The sequence below is a fragment of the Triticum urartu genome, chromosome 1A (assembly GCF_056163025.1).
Source record: "Triticum urartu cultivar PI428250 chromosome 1A, HENAU_Tu73, whole genome shotgun sequence".
Lineage (NCBI taxonomy): Eukaryota > Viridiplantae > Streptophyta > Magnoliopsida > Poales > Poaceae > Triticum > Triticum urartu.
The window spans coordinates 504,754,654-504,760,484 of NC_141873.1; positions in this window are offsets into that span (position 1 = coordinate 504,754,654).

Below are 5,831 nucleotides of genomic sequence, written 5' to 3' on the forward strand. Positions count from 1 at the left end.
ATAAATTTTAGTATGAGTTTTGCTTTCTTTACTTTCATGTTGCAAATAAAAGGAAAGAAATAAAAAAGGAAACAAATAAAAGAAAGGAAATAAATAAAGAAAAGATTATATAATAATCCTATGGTAGGTGATGGCACCACATAAGGAAAAGTATAAGTACAAAATTTTATTAGAGATTGACAAACATAGCATTAGTCAATGATGCAACTCATGAAAGAATTAAAAAGGGAAGAGAAGATTCACATATAAATATACTATCCTAGAAATCTTTTGTGATTGTGATCCCTCATCAAAATATTATATGCCAAAATTGTTGAAATTGGACAAGGAAGACAACTTAATGATTCATGTTTGTTCATAGTCACATAGAAGTCATATTGTCATAGATCCTTTAACATGTGGTGCTTGCCCCCTATCTTTGCTAGTCATAAATTCTGCACTAAGTAGAGATACTACTTGTGCATACAAAAACCCTTAAACCCAAATCTTATTTTCAAGTGTCCACCATACCTACCTAGGGATTGAGCAAGATCCCTCAAGTAAGTTATCATCGGCGCAAAAAAAGCAATAAAAATTTCTTCTAAAAGTGTGAGATCATTTAGTGTAAGAGAAAATTGAGCGTTGCACGAACTTGTGATGGTGAAGAATAAAAGAACAGACTGCATAATAAATGTCGCTATCACAAGGGCAATGTAACACGACATTCTTTTCACTAAGGGATTAAGCATACAAACAAATAAGCGCATGGCAACCACTGCTTCCCTCTGCGAAGGGCCTATCTTTTAATTTTATGCAAAGAGTCAAAGTTTTTCTATCTATTCCATTTATTTTTCTCTTTTGGCAAGCATCATGTGGTGAGGAAAGATCTAGGCACATATGTCCAGTTGAATATGGGTGGCATGAGTTATTATTGTTGAAATCACCCTTGTGGTGAGTATATTAGGAGGCGAAACCATAAGCCCCTATCTTTCTATGTGTCTGGTTGAAACGTTTTGCTCATGGGTACGAGGTGAGTGTTAGCAATCATAGAAAACTATATGATGGTTGAGTATGTGGACTTTCCTAAAGGCTCCTACACGTGACCCTTCCTAAAAATATGAGGAGTTGTAGTTGCAAAGTTGACAGAGAACATAGTTTGTTGGTTTCTAATAGAGTTTTGGCTTTATACATCGATTGTGTGATGAACTATTACTTATTCATGAGAATTATATGATGAAAGTCCTATGTTTAATTTTGTTGATGTTATAATAATCAACATGATGCTTCTATGTCCATATTTTGTTTTTATTGATACCTATCTCTCAAAGCATGTGGACATGTTTTTTGATATCGGTTTTCACTTGAGGACAAGCGAGGTCTAAGCTTGGGGGAGTTGATACGTCCATTTTGCATCATATTTTCTTGCTATTATTTATAATGTTTGTATCCATAATAATGTTGGAAATATGCCCTAGAGGCAATAATAAAGTGGTTATTATTATATTTCCGTGTTCATGATAATTGTCTATTTTTTTATGCTATAATTGTAGTAACCGGAAACCGTAATACATGTGTGGATACATAGATCATAATATGTCCCTAGTAAGCCTCTAGTTGACTAGCTCGTTGATCAATAGATGGTCATGCTTTCCTGACCATGGTCATTGGATGTCATTGATAATGGGATCACATTACTAGGAGAATGATGTGATGGACAAGACCCAATCCTAAGCGTAGCACAAGATCGTGTAGTTCGTTTGCTAAAGCTTTTCTAATGTCAAGTATCATTTCCTTGGACCATGAGATTGTGCAACTCCCGGATACCGTAGGAATGCTTTGAGTGTACCAAACATTACAACGTGACTGGGTGGCTATAAAGGTGCACTACAGGTATCTCCGAAAGTATCTATTGGGTTGGCACGAATCGAGACTAGGATTTGTCACTCCGTATGACGGAGAGGTATCTCTGGGCCCACTCGGTAATGCATCATCATAACGAGCTCAATGTGACTAAGGAGTTAGCCACGGGATCATGCGTTACAGAACAAGTAAGGAGACTTGCCGGTAACGAGATTGAATGAGGTATATAGATACCGATGATCGAATCTCGGGCAAGTAACATGCCGATAGACAAAGGGAATTGTATATGGGATTGATTGATTCCTCGACATCGTGGTTCATCCGATGAGATCATCAGGGAACATGTGGGAGCCAACATGGGTATCTAGATCCCGATGTTGGTTATTGGCCACACAGATGTCTCGGTCATGTCTGCAAGGTTCCCGAACCCGTAGGGTCTACACACTTAAGGTTCGGTGACGCTAGAGTTGTTATGGGAAATAGTATGTGGTTACCGAAGGTTGTTCGGAGTCCCAGATGAGATCCCGGACGTCACGAGGAGTTCCGGAATGGTCCGAAGGTGAAGATTTATATTTGGGAAGTCCTGTTTCAGTCGCCGTAATGGTTTCAGGGGTTATTGGTATTGTACCAGGACCACCGGAAGGTGTTCGGCCCCACCCGGTGGGCCAGTGTGGGCTGAACAAGGGAGGGAACCAGCCCCTGGTGGGCTGGTGCCACCCCCCAAGGGTCCCTAGGTGCCTAGGGTTGAAACCCTAGGGGGTGGGGGCACCTCCCACCTGACTTGGGGGGCAAGTCCCCCTTCCCCCCCCCCCCCCCTTGTAGATGGGATCTAGGGGGCCGGCACCCTCTCCCCTTCCCCCAATAAATAGTGGGGGGTGGGAGGGCTTCCATACCCTTCCCCTGGCGCAGCCCCTCACCCTCTCCAACAGCTCCTCCTCCTCCGTAGTGCTTGGCGAAGCCCTACCGGAGAACTGCAAGGTCCACCACCATGTCGTCATGCTGCCGGAGCTCTCCCTCAACTTCTCCTCTCCCCTTGCTAGATCAATAAGGAGGAGACGTCCCCGGGCTATACGTGTGTTGAACATGGAGGCGTCGTCCATTCGATACTAGATCGGATCTTCCGCGATTTGAATCGCCACAAGTACGACTCCATCATCCGCGTTCCTTGTAATGCTTCCGCTTAGCGATCTTCAAGGGCATGAAGATGCACTCCCTCTCTCTCATTGCTAGCATCTCCTAGATTCATCTTGGTGACACGTAGGAAAATTTTAAATTATTACTATGTTGCCCAACAGTGGCATCATGAGCTAGGTCTATGCGTAACTTCTATGCATGAGTAGAACACAAAGTAGTTGTGGGCGATGATTTGTTCAATTTTCCTACTGTTACTAGTCTTATCTTGATTCGGCGGCATTGTGGGATGAAGCGGCCTAGACCGACCTTGCACGTACACTTACGTGAGACTGGTTCCACCGACTGACATGCACTTGATGCATAAGGTGGCTAGCGGGTGTGTGTCTCTCCCACTTTAGTCGGATCGGATTCGATGAAAGGGTCCTTATGAAGGGTAAATAGCAATTGGCATATCACCGTTGTGGTTTTTGCGTAGGTAAGAAACGTTCTTGCTAGAAACCCATTGCAGCCACGTAGAACATGCAACAACAATAAGAGGATGTCTAACTTGTTTTTGCAGGGTATGCTATGTGATGTGATATGGCCAAAAGGATGTGATGAACGGTATATGTGATGTATGAGATTGATCATGTTCTTGTAATAGGAATCCTGACTTGCATGTCGATGAGTATGACAACCGGTTGGAGCCATAGGAGTTGTCCTAATTTATTGTATGACCTGCATGTCAATGAAAATGCCATGTAATTACTTTACTTTATTGCTAACCGTTAGCCATAGTAGTAGAAGTAATAGTTGGCGAGACAACTTCATGAAGACACGATGATGGAGATCATGATGATTACGGTGCCATGCCGGTGACGATGGTGATCATGCCGCGCCTCGAAGATGGAGATCAAAGGCGCAAGATGATATTGGCCATATCATGTCACTTTATGATTTGCAAGTGATGTTTTTGATGTTTACATCTTATTTGCTTAGAACGACAGCAGCATAAATAAGATGATCCCTCACTAAAATTTCAAGAAAAGTGTTCCCCCTAACTGTGCACCATTGCGACGGTTCTTTGTTTCAAAGCACCACATGATGATCAGGTGTGATAGATTCTAACGTTCGCATACAACGGGTGTAAGCCAGATTTACATATGCAAAACACTGAAGTTGACTTATGAGCCTAGCATGTACATACATGGCCTCGGAACATGAGAGACCGAAAGGTTGAACATGAATCGTATAGTAGATACGATCAACATGGAGATGTTCATCGTTGATGACTAGTCCGTCTCACGTGATGATCGGACACGGACAAGTCGATTCGCATCATGTATCACTTGGATGACTAGAGGGATATCTATCTGAGTGGGAGTTCATTAAATAATTTGATTAGATGAACTTAATTATCATGAACTTAGTCTAAAGTGTCTTTACAATATGTCTTGTAGATCAAATGGCCCACGCTAATGTTGCCCTCAACTTCAACGCGTTCCTAGAGAAAACCAAGCTGAAAGATGATGGTAGCAACTATACGGATTGGGTCCGTAACTTGAGGATCATCCTCATAGCTGCCAAGAAAGCATATGTCCTTGAAGCACCGCTAGGTGGCGCACCCATTTTCCCAGCAACTCAAGATGTTATGAACGCCTGGCAGTCACATAGTGATGATTACTCCCTGTTTTAGTGCGGCATTCTTTACAGCTTAGAACCGGGGATCCAAAAGCGTTTTAAGCAGCACGGAGCATATGAGATGTTCCAACAGCTAAAAATGGTTTTCCAAGCTCATGCCCGGGTTGAGAGATATGAAGTCTCCGACAAGTTCTACAGTTGTAAGATGGAGGAAAACAGTTCTGTCAGCGAGCATATACTCAAAATTTCTAGGTTGCACAACCGCTTGTCTCAGCTAGGAGTTAATCTTCCAGGTGACTCGGTCATTGACAGGATCCTCCAGTCGCTTCCACCTAGCTACAAGAACTTTGTGATGAACTACAATGTGCAAGGGATGGAGAAGTCCATTCCTGAGTTATACTCAATGCTGAAATAAGCGGAGGTGGGAATCAAAAAGGAACATCAAGTGTTGATGGTGAATAAAACCACTAGTTTCAAGAACGGCAAGGGTAAGAAGAACTTCAAGAAGGGCGGCAAGGGAGTTGCCGCGCCCGGTAAATCAGTTGCCGGGAAGAAGGCCAAGAATGGACCCAAGCCTGAGACTCAGTGCTTTTATTGTAAGGGAAATGGTCACTGGAAGCGGAACTGCACCAAGTACTTAGCGGATAAGAAGGCCGGCAACACCAAAGGTATATGTGATATACATGTTATTGATGTGTACCTTACACTACTAGGGAAAAGGCTAGCAACAGCGCGGGTTTTAGGTGTATCAGTAGCGCGCGGACCGGCGCTACTAATAAGGCGCTACAGCTAACACATAGCAGTAGCGCGTGCTCACTAGCGCTACTGCTACACAAGTGTAGCAGCAACGCGCTTAGTGGAAGCTCGCTACTGCTAATAGCTATAGCACGCTTCTTCCGTGTGCGCTACTGCTACTACCGCGCTGCTGCTAACTTTTCTCCACTCGCTACTCTAATTTTAGTTGTTTTTTTGTTTTTTCGGCATATTTGTTTTGTATTTGAACAGGCTTTATAGAAGAATCTTTAGCACATACAAATGTCATCATGATACACATACAAATGCCTGCGAGGCCACAGATGTAATCATAGCATATACATACAAATAGTCTCATCATAATCATCATCCAACACAAAGTGGTCTCTCGTCATCATCTCGAAAATAGCGATACAAGTCTCGATTACTTGCAAATACATCGTCATCCATCTAAACAATGATATACGCGAGAAGAGCTATCACTT